Source organism: Betta splendens, chromosome 6, assembly GCF_900634795.4.
Source record: "Betta splendens chromosome 6, fBetSpl5.4, whole genome shotgun sequence".
NCBI classification, from domain to species: domain Eukaryota; kingdom Metazoa; phylum Chordata; class Actinopteri; order Anabantiformes; family Osphronemidae; genus Betta; species Betta splendens.
Window position 1 is genome coordinate 16527504 of NC_040886.2, and position 15421 is coordinate 16542924.

Consider the following 15421-nt stretch of genomic DNA (forward strand, 5'->3'; position numbering starts at 1 on the left):
TAAGTCGATTTTTGAGGTCCCCAAAGGATGAGGGTTCCACAGAGTCTTCAGTCTGATCAAACAGGAGACAGAGCTACTGAATAATTTCTATAATTTCTTCGTGCTGGATGAAAATAGCATGACGACGGTGAATTCATAACTCACCTAACACTCATGCTTTGAATAACTATCAATTTTTATATAAAATGTATCTGTGCAGTGAATTTGCCACTAAATGGCTGCACAAAGCGGCGCTTTGCAATTTAACTTGAATTTCAATCATCCCATCTAGTCACTAGATCACTGAACACTCATCACTGTGTAATAATGCTCCATCCACAATTTAAATGGTGGCAGACTAAGTTCCTCCAAATATTTATTATCCTAAATTATTAAATTATGTTCAGCAGTTATGGCTTTGTTTTCTTTTTCCCCCACTCTCATTGCAGTCTCAGATAGCCGGTGGCACATAAAACCATTAACTTTGGTCCCCTGCTGCAGGCTGCCTGTCTCATGCCATATATTTAACTTCTCTGTCTAAGTCTACTCGCCCTTCTCAATCTCCCTCCCTCTCCCTCATTCACACTCAAACACTCCCACCCTCACTCCCATAGACACAAGGCTCCCTCATCCCGTTTTTTGGGAAAGAATGGGTAATTACATAAACAGCTTTCAGCAAGGCAGGAATTAAGTCCCGGAGAAAGTGATGCTGTCTAATGTTGGCACATTTCTATCACACGCTGAAAAATGGGCTCATGAGTTTCCCATGAAAGGAGCAGTGAGCCTAGAAGAGCACGAAGGAGACGACGAGTCACATCATCTGCAGTATGACCCATTTTGTTCCCATTTATACAGTTGATCTCGGTGACTTCACTGTAAACTTGACATTATAGTTAACGAAGGCAACATTTATAGTTTGTTGAGTTTGTGCTTATGCAACTGCCAATTACAGATGTCCGCTAAAAAACAAGTCAGTGATGGGCAAAGGTACATACACACACTGAGATGTGCTTCAGAGTAGCCACCCACTGATCGGAACCTCATTTGTGCTACATGCAGGATCTGTTCTTCACAGAATTATTTCTCCATCATTAAGAAGCCCCTGCACAGATCTCAGAAGCCTGACTAATTGAAGCTCTGTGCCAGCAATCACTGAACAGCACTCACACACTTCTGAACTAAACACAGAGAAGGAGGTAATAAGGAAGACAAAGGGTCAGGATAGAAAAGAAATCATATTTTATGAAGGGCTGTGACACCTGCAGGAGCATTTTATCAGTCTGTGGACCTTCAGCAAGGTGCGTTTCCTCAAGATAAGATGTCACTGCTCTTCCATCGCCGCTGAGTGTGGGTGTGAAATGAAGCGTTGTCGGACCGGCAACGAACGTGCTCCTGCTGGATGTACAGGGTTCTCAGAGGTGGACGTGGTCTTTGCACAAACACAAGCACAGGGTCTTCAAGGTCTCTCAAACAGACAACACAGTTTATGTTTACAGGACTCGGACTTCAGCTGGAGACACGCTGCAATTTACAATCTCTAACACGACTAATAAAAGTTGAAGTCTTTTACATTAGCTGATCGATTCTAATCCTCCAGCCACAAACACAGATCAGCATCTAAACAACTAAGTCAACCTGATCACACTGAAAATGTTTCTTCTATCTTCTTCTCACTTTGCTTTTAAAATAAACTTACTTGGAATTATCACCTGAAGCAGACATTGACTGAGGACACAGCTTTGTTGATTTTAGCTCAGGTCTTTCAAGTGGATGATAGATGGGTATTATATCTGCACAGTATGTGATCTGGAGCCTCGGGCCCCAGGACGGCTGTTCTACTGTTCTACTGTGTTTACAGCTACGGTAAGATGAACCTAAATATCTATCCATCTAGCTATGCTAAAATGAGAGGAGTAATGTGATATTTGACAGTTTGGCGGCTGCTTCTTAAAGTCAAAGTTAGCCACAACCGGCCACTGCCACAGCTACAGATTAGATCTTTCATTAAATACAATGCCAGTCCCCTCTGAGGTGTTCATGAAAGGCAGCGTCAACAGCTAATCCGCCATTACAGATGCCGTTTCAGGCCTGATAAGTTGTCACAAACTATTCTCCACTTGCAGACAGGAGGGAACATAAAGGACAATCTGATGTGAGCTCCTCGAACACAGGTCCAAGGATGACAGAGGTCGTCTGGGCATGAGCACCAGACATTTGGTAAAGCCAGTGGATCCAATTTCTGTTCGACTCCTTTAGCATTTCTTCAATTAAATTGTCAACCAGCATCAGACCAGTGGAGTGGGAGTGGAAGTGAATTAGACATAGACTTACAGCTGTGGATCTCTGGCATCCAGCGTTACTTTCAGCCCAGAGCCACACTTGGTGATCAAAGGAAAGCGTGATGAAATGCCCCAATGACACGCAACAAATCAAACCGGAGATAAGTGTTAAGAGAATTACCCAAAGAAACACACACACTAACTGATCTGACCCAACGCGCGGCTGATAGTAGCCTCAGTCATTTACTCTGTGGGCCAGACAGGAAATGAGCAAACGCACTGATATTTGTTTGTCGTTGTCACCCATATAAATGAAGAAATGTGCTTAGTTTTTTTCTGTTTTCGGTGATGGTCAGTCCTCAAATTATTTTCATGAGTCTGATATTTTACTGTGAAGGAATTCTGCTAATTCTTTGTTGGGGTGAGTAAGACATTCATTTATTTTAAGTCTCTACTTTTGTGTAAAAACATGAACAGAGCATTTCTTGACAGGTGTCTGAAGAAAATTACCTCAGACTTCAAAGAGTAACAGTACTGACAAACAACAGCATCACTGTGTGTGCTTTATTCTAGTCATATTACTACGTATGTATAAAACAAAATGCTGTCTGCTCACCAGTACACAGCAACTCCGGTGGTGTCAGGTCTTTACTACAGGGAGAGTTCCAAATTAAAGCGTCAAAGCGTCACTCAGTCCCGGCTCCTGTCCTGCAGTGCTGGAGTGTCCAGGAGCTAGGTTCACATCCCAACCAGCTCCAGGAAGGATGTTTTGCATCCTTCAAACCTGACCTCTGACCCCCCTGCAGGAACAGAAAAGTTTTTTTTTTGGGGGGTGGGGCTTCAGCTGAGTGCCAGAAACAGCCTGGGGGAACGCTCCGAACCAGCATGAATACCAAATGTCTCTGACGCAGAGTGAGGAAATAACCTCTGAAGACTTTGCAATGTGCTGGCGTTGTAGCTATCAGTCTGGGAAGTTATGGATGAGATGAGACAGGTGAGAATCAGCTTTTGGTACATGTGTTCTGAGCACAACCCTCTGCTCTTACCAGAACTAATCACATTTAAACACACATGAAATGAAGCAAGCTGCTATTTTAGGCCAGATTTTGTCTCATTCGACCACAGCTCAATCGGCTCCAACTTACGCATGACCTAAATGGAGAATTAATTAAAACCTTAATGAAGTCTACACGAGGGCGATTATTATAACAGGCTGCTTGGAATGCTTGTGTTGCGTGGCTGGGCCCAGAAGTAGAGCATCAGCATTTGTGCAAGTCCACAAAAACAAAACAAATGACATGTCACAAGGAATGAAGCAGGCTTTCCTTTAAAAGGGCTGCACAAATAATCCAGCTGACTTAGCGTTTGTAACTAAAAATGGGAGAATGAGAGATGAGGGAGAAGGGGGGAGAGGAAGAGTGAGGCACAGAGGCAAACAAAAAAAAAAACAATAATGGCATGGTAAGAAGCAGAGGTAGAATAGAATATGAACGCGCCCAGTCATCGCCCCTTGGAAACATCTGCGTGTCACACAAGTCATGACTTTGAATTTAGTGCTCGACCCAAAAGATGATAAAAAAGTTCCACCGAGACTCTTCATCCTTTCAGGGAATCACGGTTGAAGAATTGTTTCCCATCAGGATTAATCGGTTCTGACAGAATGAGAAGCGTCGGTAACTTGTGGCTCCGCTCCCCTAACTGGCCTTCAGCTCCGGTTTCATCGCGCGCTCTTAGTAACTCACTCCTGGGGAGTCTACAGCAAACAGCCTGCGGTCACAGCCGGAGAACGGGTAGCGGTTACATCACCGTGGCTGACGAGCGCTCCCTCGAAAGTGGAGCCGCGCCGCTGCAGACACCATGAGGGTTAAGATTTAGGTCAGATAGCGATCTTTGTGTTTTGTCCTAAAAAAAGGGCCGAGCTTCGAAGGGAGCAGCAACCTGATTTTAATACCACAATCAGAAACATAAGACTTGGTCTCAGGCTGTGATGTTTCACACTATTACTGTTAGTTACTGGATGCAGCCACTTGAATACAGAAAACATCGCTTCCACCTCAATCATAGTGCCCACAGACTATAATGAGGAAGTGTCTCCAAAGCTGGCTTGTTGCTCGTTAAGTTACTATAATACAGTGAAAAGCAAAGTGAAGTGTCCTCTGTTAGTTAGTGGTTTCACACAGTCGACTCCCCTGGTTCCTCTAAACAGTCACACTTGCTTATTTCCAGGTTGTTGGCCTCGTGTGTCCAGGGACGGGTTGAACTTTTCGTAACCTCCTCGGGTCCAAGATGAGGGAGACTCGTGTCTTCTAGTCAGTGCGAGGATTTGGCTGCGGTGCTGAGTTCAGGCTATGCCTCTGTATTTGAGACGGAGCCTCTCCAGAAGCATGCGGCCAGGGTGAGCCATTACGTTTCGGCCAAAACCGGCCCTCGTGGAGCTGATCAAGGCTTTGATCCAAATCCAAGCTGGCACATCATAAACAGGTTGTCACAAGGTTTTACCTTGATTTTGTCATTCCGTCTCAGTCTCGTCCAGCCTTCAGTCAATAAATTAATTACATCCATTCATTGGAGGCTGTTGATTTCTGGGGCTGCTCACTGTCTCACTCAGCAGTGCTTCATGTCCTGCAAACATCTGATTCTGCAAATGTGGACATATTGTACCCAATTCTTTTTTGTGCCAGAAAAGCCAAAAGGCTATTTTTTCCCTGTCAGACTAATATGATGAACAGCAAATGATGAATAGGATGTTTATTGCATTTCTTGCACTCTCACAAATAATGAACAGACTCCTACTCAAAGCTAAAACAAGCTGAAGCCAGGTGGTTAGTCAGCACCAACGAAGGAATGATTTCTATTCTTCTGTTATAATTTGTTGATTGGAAGGTAGGGGTTGGACGGCTAATAGCTATTTTCCTTTAGCTCTTTGCTTAACTAACTACATTTGAATTGCCCATTAAAATGCAAATGGTTTCATTAACTGAGCACAGGGGTGTGCTAATTGCTGAACACGGCTATGGTGTTTGCATAGGTAAATAAAGAAGCCGTTAGTGATCATAGCTCTAAGATTACCACGTTTAAATAATGACTGCTTGCCTTTTAATTCTGACTCCACAAATAATGTATGCAAACAAACTATGGGATTGAGCATTTGCATGCGGATGGTGAATGTTATCAATTTGCACATTGTGTGGCTGAGAGATCTGTATTCATGTGATGAATCTATTGGATCGTAAACTGTCATTCAGCGCAGAAGGTGTCATTATTGTTCCCAAACCTGCTTCCTCATTCAAATTGTTGTGGTCAAAAACTTCAAATCCACTCTGTTTTGTTTCCCAGATCAGCGTCGATGTAAAAAAAAGAATCAGCAGCTGCAGTTTAGACATCCACAAGCAAATAGAAAGATTTAACCATTTCATTGAATAATGTATTGTTTATAAAAGCATTTAAGACATATTGTTCACCAACTAGACAGTGGTTGAACGCAGACGTCTTGAGGTCTTCACTGCAAGAATTCAACAGGCCAAAACCCCTCTCCCCAAACAATCCCCCATGTCCCCAAGGGTGCTTCCCAGCTCACCTAGTTTCCATGTAGGTGCTTCAGCTGTGGGGAAAACATGGGCCCTAACTGAAAATAAATGTGGATGCAGTGTGAGAAGTTAAAAATGTCATTTTAAATTGCACCTCGGGGAAAACCTGAGTAGGAAGACAACATCTGTCTCAGAAAGACACACTGAAATGCTGAACCCTGGCTTTGTGCCAACCTGAGCAGAATTAGAAACAGGCCTGCAGCCACTGAGGCTGCTGAGCAGGTAGAGCCCTCCATCAACCCCGAGTCAAATTATGGAGGAGGGGCAGAGTGACGGAGGTGATTGTAAGGAATGCCAAGCAAGAGGCTTTAGATTCTGTCACCATCTCACTCAGCAGCGTGCTATCAAAGCCTCGGGGACTGTTATCACACATGAACTGTAATGACACTGTCGAGCTGACATCTTCTATTCAAGGGAAAATGATGGAGACATTATAAAGCTATTAGTGACTCAACAGGTGAAGCTCGAGCTCATCGGTGGAACATAAGCACTTGCAACCTGTAGCATCACATGAAGGGGATCAGAGAAGCAGACATTTTTTTTTTATTCCACTTCCTTCACAGAGGTGAGCCAGTCACCAACGAGTCACTTCCTGCAGCGCGACCAAATTCTAGATTAAAGATGCTAATGTGTTGAATGAAGACTCATTGGAGGTTTAACTTTTATCATTTTCTGCAGGTGACTAAATGTCATCGTGGCGTTGTTACGTGACTCTCTGCCTCCGGTCCACCGGTCCCATTTTAAAAGGCTTAAGGCTCAGTCATGATTCTTGTGAAAGATGAAGCTGCAATTACGTCACTGGTACAAACGCAGACAAGCCACGGTGGCGGTGTTTGTGAAAAGGGACAAGCGTGTCACTCTGCAGTAGAAGTGCTGTATGTGCTTTGGTTGTTTTCTGGACAGGAGCAAAGCTGTTTGTCACATACGACTACGCTACAAAGCCCAATTACAGAAGGACTCAGGCTTTTTCTAAAACACAATGACACCTTTACGTAAAAAAACAAAAACATCACCAAAACACTGGGACAAAGACTGAAAAGACTGAGAGAAGAGAGGGTTCATCATGGAAACAGTGACTCGTGTGGTGCTTAGGCACCGTTGAAGCAGAGCCAACGTCAAGATCTTAAAAGACTGCTGACATCCAGCAAACATAACGATGCATATTACAACATAAAAGACAGTATCAAAGATAAAGAGTTTTGTTACAGAGCCTATTGAGAATATGTAATTCTGATTATTATTATTGTTATTATTATTATTATTAACAACTGGGTAAATGAAGTAACCAAGGTTCCCGGTGGCACCTGATGAAACACCAACCCTACATGAACCTTTAACTTTGCTTCTAACCTCAGCTCGCTGTGCAGTCCGCAGTTCAACCGCAGAGGCTATGAAATACGACAGCGGAGACAGGCGCTGCCATGACCTGTGAATCAAGCCCTCGCTCTCTCTCCAAGGAGAATTATTCAACGACCGCAAGAGGAAGGGTGGAAAGGTGCTTAGCAGACGTTTGTGAACGTGAGGTCTGAGAACTCGCCGCCTCCCATCGCCACCGCCACCGCGCACCAGTCGTCATGGGCCGACACGCAGCCGAGTGGAGCGGAGCGGCCAACGCCTGTGTCCTGTGAGTTACGGCAGCGCAGCGCGAGCAGCCGCCCACCGGGGACAGTCCTAACTGCTGATTTGATGAAGCACACACGCTCTGATTAGCAGCCCATATCTTACCGTGGGATTAAGTGAGCAGAGCTGTGCCATCACCTGTGTAGGTGTGCGACTGATTTACTCCACTCTGCACGTGGGCGGCTGAGGTTGCGCGTGTGCTGGTGAATGCACGCGTGGAATTTATTTTCTCATCATTCATTAATAGTCAGTTTGAGGTGGAACCTGCAAATCTGAAATTCGCAGGGGAACCTTCACAATGTTTCTGTGGCCATTTGAAGCCGAAACCCCTCCAGTGAGTTTAAATAACAATGCAGTGACACTGAATAGTTTTTGTTTCATAACATAATCAGTGTAAGTGGTTTGTGTGCAAGAGGGTAAATGTATAACAACTTATCCACTGGAGCAGAGTGCAGTGATAAGTCACAGTCTGGGATGCGATAACTAAATCAATTAAGGAAGTATTAATCAGATTAGGTTATTAGAGAAAAGACAGAGTTTGTAGTCAATCAGTCAACATAGCTGTTTTAAATGAAAACTCACTGACCTGTTCAGGGATGATAATGACCCTACTAGATTAAGGATGGATGGAATACTGGTGGTTGCCTAGCTACTACTCGCCTCTTCCCTGCCCCTAACAGCTCTAACAACTCTCCAGGAATTCCAATTATTGGAATAAGATTATGTGGGCGTGGCCGCTGCTTTATTTCCCTCCAGTCATTCAGCTCCAAATACTGGCCGCCCGGCCCACCGATCCCTCATCCCCGTCCCTCATCTGAGACCCCTCTCAGCAGACCCCTCACCTTTGATAATGGCTAAATTCATCAGCGGGGACCGGCGGGGTCTTGAGGGCACAGCAGATTGAACAGAGGTATCCTGCTCTGCCATTTTTCTCTTCATCTCCGGCGGAAAGCAACAGCGATCTGTCTCGTCGCCGTCATGGGCTCCAATTCCAGCAAAAGAGTCATCACCCTAAGGTTTCTTCCTAAAGGTCTTATGACTGTGTGTCTCCATTAAAGCCACAATATTCCGTGCATTCCTTTTAGTTGATAGGTCAATCCATTCTGCCAGTAGAGGAAAAAAGGGGTGTGGTTCTGTAACCCAGAATTACCTTATATAATGGTAGAGTAAACACTGATGTCAATATGGTCATCTGGCATCTTTACGTTTGTGGAATTAGTCACTTAAATACTACACATTCACATTGAACACTGCCTTTGACACGGGCGCTGCATAGACAAAGCAGATATCATTAGCGGCCCTCTTTGGAGCTATTTGCAGGATGGCACAGCGAGGATTCTGAGATTTTTGCGCTGCATGAGCCTCCAGCTATCAGTAGGGGGCTGTGAACACAAACTGCACGCTGGTGGGTGTTTCGAAACAAACTGGCTGTTTGTTTTCACAGTTGTTTGACCATTAGTGAGTTTCATTAGCTCTGTTCTTTTTTTGGCAATAAAATAAAAAAAAAAAAAAAAATAGGACCAACGCTAACAGACACTGAAATATGGTCTCACGATAATTAATTCGTAAAAGAATAGAGAATTGAAATACAAGAAAGAACAGTTGGCTTAGAACACACAGGCCTCAAGCTGATTTAACGTCATTCAGAGTAAATCATCTAATACAAGGATTTGATAGAAATGTACCATCACATCTTCTGTCTTTTGTGCATTACTTCCCATTCAGCTGGTTTCATTTCATGTTTAAGTCCAGCCGCTCAGCTTTTCATCCTACCTACTTTGACACTTGTCATAACATTCGCGGTCTCAAACTGATTTTCTCTGTTCTGACATTAAACAAACAAAAGCCAAAGCTTGAAAGTAAAACAGTTTGACGTTTTTACTGCATCACATAAAATAAAAGGATCGGGTCAGTTAAACGCTTGTAGCCATTTGTTTGTGAAACCTTTGATTTCACAGAGTCTCCAGCTGCATATTGACCATTACTGGGTGCAGCCTCGCTCCTCAGGCCAAAGCCTTTAGAATCTATGGCCGTGACCCCAACACAGGGTTCGTCTGGCGGAACCATCAATGACATCTGGGCTGGTCTTCAGGATGGGAAGGAATCAGCAAATTTAACCCTTTTGCTACCTGGCTCGTTATGATAAGAGAATAACTAATATTAGAGTATCATGTCCTTTCAAACGTTAAAATAACAAAAGGGACAAAAGAGACATTCCAATGTACATAAAACTATGTACATGTGTACAAAAAAACTGCCTAGGGTCAACTATGATTTTTGCCTTTTGTATATTTACAGTGCAAGCACAATACACACTCACTTTGCAGTATGAAGTACCTTGCAGTTCGAAGTATTAAATAAACGTAAATGTACCCAGTCAAAACATTAAATAATATTTTATGAACAACAGTTATTCTCTGTGCAGTGTCAGAGTTTCATTCACGCTTGTGTTGGAGCCTATATCCACTGAAGCTGTCTTGTTGTTAATAAATTGTGCTCTTACCATCACGAAGAACACAGGACTTCTGTACCCGGAATTCCACCGTCCCGGCGACTCCACGCACCTGAGTGCTGAATGTCCGTCTGCTTTCTTGCCGCTCACGAGAGCGAGGATGCTAATGCTAGCGTTAGCTTAAAATCCACTCTTTCGTCCTTGAAATCCCAGTTTAACTCACTCCCTCGCAGCGCTGGTCGTTCACCAGCTCTCCGGTGATCCACTGGATCACTATGCAGTTGTCTTTTCTTACTGGACATAACTTTAAGCAACTATAAAACTCTCTTTCTCTCTGCAGTCGTGTCTGTGAACTCCTCGGTCCTTCGCGATCTCCTTCCCGCTCCTCGTTCTCTCTATTTCCGGTTGTCTCTCCCTCCGTCTGCTTTGTCGCTCTATCCCGTGTTACATTCAAAGAATCATAAAATAATAGGAAATTAAATATATCTGGGTCTTTGTCGCTCATAAACATATGATAAACTTTTCTTCACACTTCACATACAAAATGTTTTAATCACTGTCAATGCATATCACAACAATACGGTGAAACCAATCATTCATCACAATGAAATACAATATATAAATAAATAGAAGAAATAGAAGAAAGAAATATATAATAAATGGAACATCACTACAAAGTACATTGTAAATAAAGAAAGACAATATTCTAATGTTGTGCAGAATCAGATTGCTACAGAAAGAAGACAACACAGGGAGAGAAATGGACCCACAAAAGATCTGCAGGGTCATGTTTAAATGCAACATAGTGAGTGTCCTCTGATCGCTGCTCTCTGCAGGCGTGGGTCTCAAATACAGTAGCTCCATGTCCAAAGGCCTGTGATAACCATGGCCTCCATATCTGGCTACTGTATCTAAACTCTGGCAACCATTTGTGTCCAGTTCCCCAAAAAAGCTTTTAATTAAATGACGCAGAACTAAATTCAGTCTTGACTTGCTGTTATCATTTCAAGCTACAATTTGCTGCGAGCGAGGAGCATTTAAGAGTGCTTCTTTATCTGAACTCTGCATTAGCATTACAGTAGGTACATTAGCTCCGTCTGCCACCTGGTGTGAAAGGTTCAGCTGAATCACAAGCTGAGACTGAAGTTACAGAAATCCCTGCAGCCACTGCAGGGATTTCACTGCAGAAGGTCATCTATGAGGGGGGAAACCAAGAACGAGGACAAGACGGGAAAGAAGTGAAGGTGTCCAGAGGTATTAACCTTCAGAGAACGGTATGAAATTAGTTACAGAACCTTCAACGTTTAACATTAAACATTGTTCCTGCGAGACAGTATCGCTCAATCATATTGTGCTTCATGTGAATGACCTGCATAGTTAAACTAAAAGCGTGGCTTCAATTCTGTGCTTTAACTGATAGACAATCATAATTAACAAAAGCCCTGAAGGTTCCGTCAGGAACACAAACACCCTGATTAATAAATCTTGAGCTACGAATGCCTGTATAACCACGGGAGACGGGTATAATGTATTGAGATCATGACGGGGCGGTTGACGGCAGGTGAGCTCAACCCCTAGAGAGGTCATTTAAAAAGTCCTGCAGGGGCGTCTGTAATTAGACGCCTCGTTAATGTGCTGTGATTACCCTGAGATTAATGTGAGCTGGGGAAGATTGTTCCTTTGCACATGCTGATTTTAAAACAATACGGCTTCCCAAAGTTATGATTTCATGAGCAAGCCGTTTCCAGTAATAGCAACATTATGCATGTCAAGAAATCAGTTTTTTGAAACACTGGATTTCACACAAAGTGAATTGACCCCAATCCTGGCTTCAGAGGCAACGCTGCTCTGCACAGCCAGCACCAGTAATAATAGTTAATATGGAAAAGGAACAGGTGTAACACATTCACCAGCTGCAAGTTGAGAGGCATGACTTTCCATTAGGATTTTGTCATGGACCCAAAAACCTTATCAGTTTCAGTGAACAAGCCCTGAATTTTGAACATGGCTGTTTTTTTTTTTTGTTCAGCTGCACCGTTCACGAGCCGCCACGTCTCTGGAGATGTTGATGCATCCAGAATCCAAACGCAGCGTTTCCTGTGGGGGCAGTTTTTTTTGCTTTAACGCGCTTTCAATGCGATGAGCAACACGCGTCACACGTGATCATCTCACAGCAGCCTTGTCTGCAGGGAAACGTCCCGATGAGCAGTTTATGTTCAGGTGTGTTCAGCCCGTCGGGATCCGAGTATGAAATTAAACACATTCTCAAAGTGACGGCAAAACTGGGAAACCTAAATCCAAAATGAAATCACTCTTTAGTGTTTTTGATAGTAATCTATTAAACATTACGATTCTTTATAAATTCTCAGGGAACTCCTGCAATCAGAGGAGTTAATTGCGAATCGTAGCTCACTGGAGACGCTGCGCTGGCTTCTTTACTCCTCAGACAAAATAGACCGTGAAATTATTGCGAATGGACGGTAATCAGGTCTCAACAGGTTTCCGGGCGGCGCAACACTGTGACCGGCCATTGGTCTTCTCGGTCCATACATCCAGTGATAGGATTCAACCCCAGCTTTTGGATCACTTTAACTCGAGTACTGGGAAACCTGGCCAATAATCTTGGATCAGCACTCTTTGAAGAGATGATGAGTCTGGCCAGGACCTCCCTGCTTCCATCTTAATTCCGTCTGAACTATTTGAAATAGATCCCTCAATATTCTGTGTGAGCCAAGTCTGCTGTCTTCATTGCGACATCCATCTTTAAAGTTCTTCAAAGTCTTCTATCAGGGTGCGTGCCTGAGGGACAGCTCACTGCAGGCTCCATGACCCACATATTCGTCGTCGCCATCTTTATTCACTTTGGTCTCCTGCTCTTTTCTCTTTCCATTTACCAGGGCCTCTCTGCTCGTTTACAGGCTGCTATCTCACAGGCCATCCATCATTCCCTTTTGTGCCGTACAGTGACTGTGTGTTAATGTATTTTCTCAGGGCTCCTCCACAGAGTTCCCTCACTGGAGGCAGCTATCTGTCTTACAGGACTGGGAATTTAAATAACAGCGAAAACTACCTGGTCCACTGCAAAGTCAAGACTGTACCAGGACCTTTTTGTGGAGAGCTGCCAACAGCAACTCAGTATCTTAGGTGCAGACAGTAGAATATATTTCAACAACAAGAATAAACATTTTAATTACCGTAATTCACTTGTTTTGTTCTGCAGCTTGTTGTGGTTTTCTTGCCCATTGTCTCCACGGCGCCTTTCCTCCCTATTGTTGCTTAAGCTTTTTTCGAGAATCTGACCTTTCTAACCAATCACGCCGATCAAGCCTCACTCCTTATTGTAATGATGTCTAAGCACGGCGAGCCCAGCAGAGCAGGAGGCGTGTGGCTGTGTGGGGCACTGGATCCGTTTCTAACGTTATGCCTATGCCAGCTTAAAGGACGGGTTTGGTTATTTGAAGCCGGTCTTATTGCATTATTGAGGGTCCTTACGTATCTGTCACAGCAGGTCCTGGTGGCTGCCGCTGCCTCTTTTCGTTAAACATGCCGTCTCAAATTCCCCCCTGAACGTCAGCACACTGTAAGAAATCAGGGCCGCGACGTACAACCCGCGTTGTGTGGAACAAATGTTCTTCAAAGTTCAGCTGGGAGTCAATGAAAACTTCCACCAACCTGAAACAGGTTGGTATCTTTTAAAGTGCCTCAGAAATGTGAGAAGATGGGCTTCAAAAGCCTGAACAGCTGCTTTATGATGCATGTACGAGCTTTAAGGTTAAAGTAAAACTGAAAACGGGCTTAGAGCTTAAACTGTGTTTACAGCGTCCTGTCTAAGACATTGACAACTTCCAAATGCAGCCTCACAGAGACTATAATCATCACCTTTCTATCCTTTTGCTTAAGAAGTCAAAAAATACTTGCTCCATACTCAGAAATGTTCATTTCCACCCAGTCTCAGGATTCTCAGTCTGTACAAAAAGTCCATGAGTCAATATTATTTCGTTCGCTGCCCTGAGTCTTACCTGTTCAATAAGTAATTTCACTTTTTGACACAGACTAATTTCAACAGCTGAGGAAGAATATCTGAATGTCAGAGGTAATAAAAGAGGGAAGGAAGCACATGTCTGAGGCGGATGTGAACCTGAACTTTTGTGTGTGCGAAGCACGAAAGGACAATTAAATATAGAATTATAGACGAGGATTAGAATGAAATATTTGACTTACAATGCAAATAATATTGGCAGAGCAGAGACTGTTTTAAAGGGCAAGGACTGAGCGACGTGGGACATACTGTATCTGCAGTCTCATGACATTGCATCTATGGTTCTCAAGCCTAATGAATCAGGATTTTGAGCTTAAAGACTCAGACAGTGGACTCATACAAACACACTAGTATGACAGTCAGCCAAGAAACCAGTGGGATCAATGTACTGTAGGTAAATCAGATGCCATCAGCTGACAAATGTTTCCTGGTATTAATAACACAATCACAGCTTTCTACTTTGGTGCATAACGGAAATGAACTTTGGTGGAAAGTTTGAAAGGTATGTGATGATTGAACGATTACATGGTCATGACTGTAGCCATGCGTCACTGGTGAAGGAAGGAGCGGTCCCCAGTCTCACCTGAACTTACTTTTTTTTTTTTTTTTTCTGGTAAAGAAAGGAGGCTAACGCTCCCCAGTCTGAACTTCCTGAATGAATGATGCTGCATGTCCAGGGCTTATTAAACTCTATGGTTTACAAGCTCCATTAATGAGTTTACGGCACCTCTGTGCTGCGACCACCGCATCCCAGTCGTCACTCACCGGGACGTGCATCATGTAAACAGAAGTGAAACATGACGTTTCAGGCAAACTGCTCCTGTAACACAACCTGTACGTGTGGGCTTTAATAACGGTTAACAGCCTGTCACCAGGAACCTCTTAGTTCCTGTGTGGCGGCGGGAGTGAAAAATGTTAACGGAGGCCTCATTGATTTCTTAGCAGCAGTTAGAGCGTGTTCGTGTTCTTGTCTAACTAAGAGCCGCATCATCTGATCTGCGCGGGATTCCCACGAGGCCGGCGTTAGCGTGGCAGCGGCGCGGCGCCGCCGTTAGCGTGGCAGCGGCGCGTGGCGGCCTCGTGGCGTCGGGTCCGCCCCGGTTTCACAGGAGTGCACCAGCGTTTCATCAGCGAGCGCAACAAAACAGACACTCGACGCGGCGCCACCCGTCGGTGCCAGAGTCATGGTTGCCATGGCGAAAAAAAGGAACACGCCGCGTCTTTGATCTGCGGCGGCGTGACGAAGGCAGCCTGGATGATGCGCCGTGATGTCACCTTTGTTTATCTCCCACCCAGCTCTGATGCTTCATTTGAAGCTGAAGAGTTGCTCATTTTCATCACAGAATGCAACGGGAGGCTTCCAGTGGGCGCTCACAGGCCCAGTCCCCTTCATTAGCAACCAGCGGCTGCTCTGCTGTAGATTACGCTTTGCGTCACAGCTGATCTGCCCTCGCACGACGGCACG

General features: G+C 44.2%; 1 protein-coding gene across 1 annotated transcript in view; it reads right to left on the reverse strand.

The window, feature by feature from the left end:
* Nucleotides 1-10307, reverse strand: part of lingo1a (leucine rich repeat and Ig domain containing 1a) — a 133153-nt gene extending 122846 nt beyond the window's left edge. The window contains exon 1 of the mRNA XM_041071125.1: nt 9969-10307. The gene's annotated coding sequence lies outside the window, so the exon portion shown is untranslated. The remainder of the gene's footprint in view (nt 1-9968) is intronic.
* Between the last annotated feature and the right edge of the window lie 5114 nt (nt 10308-15421).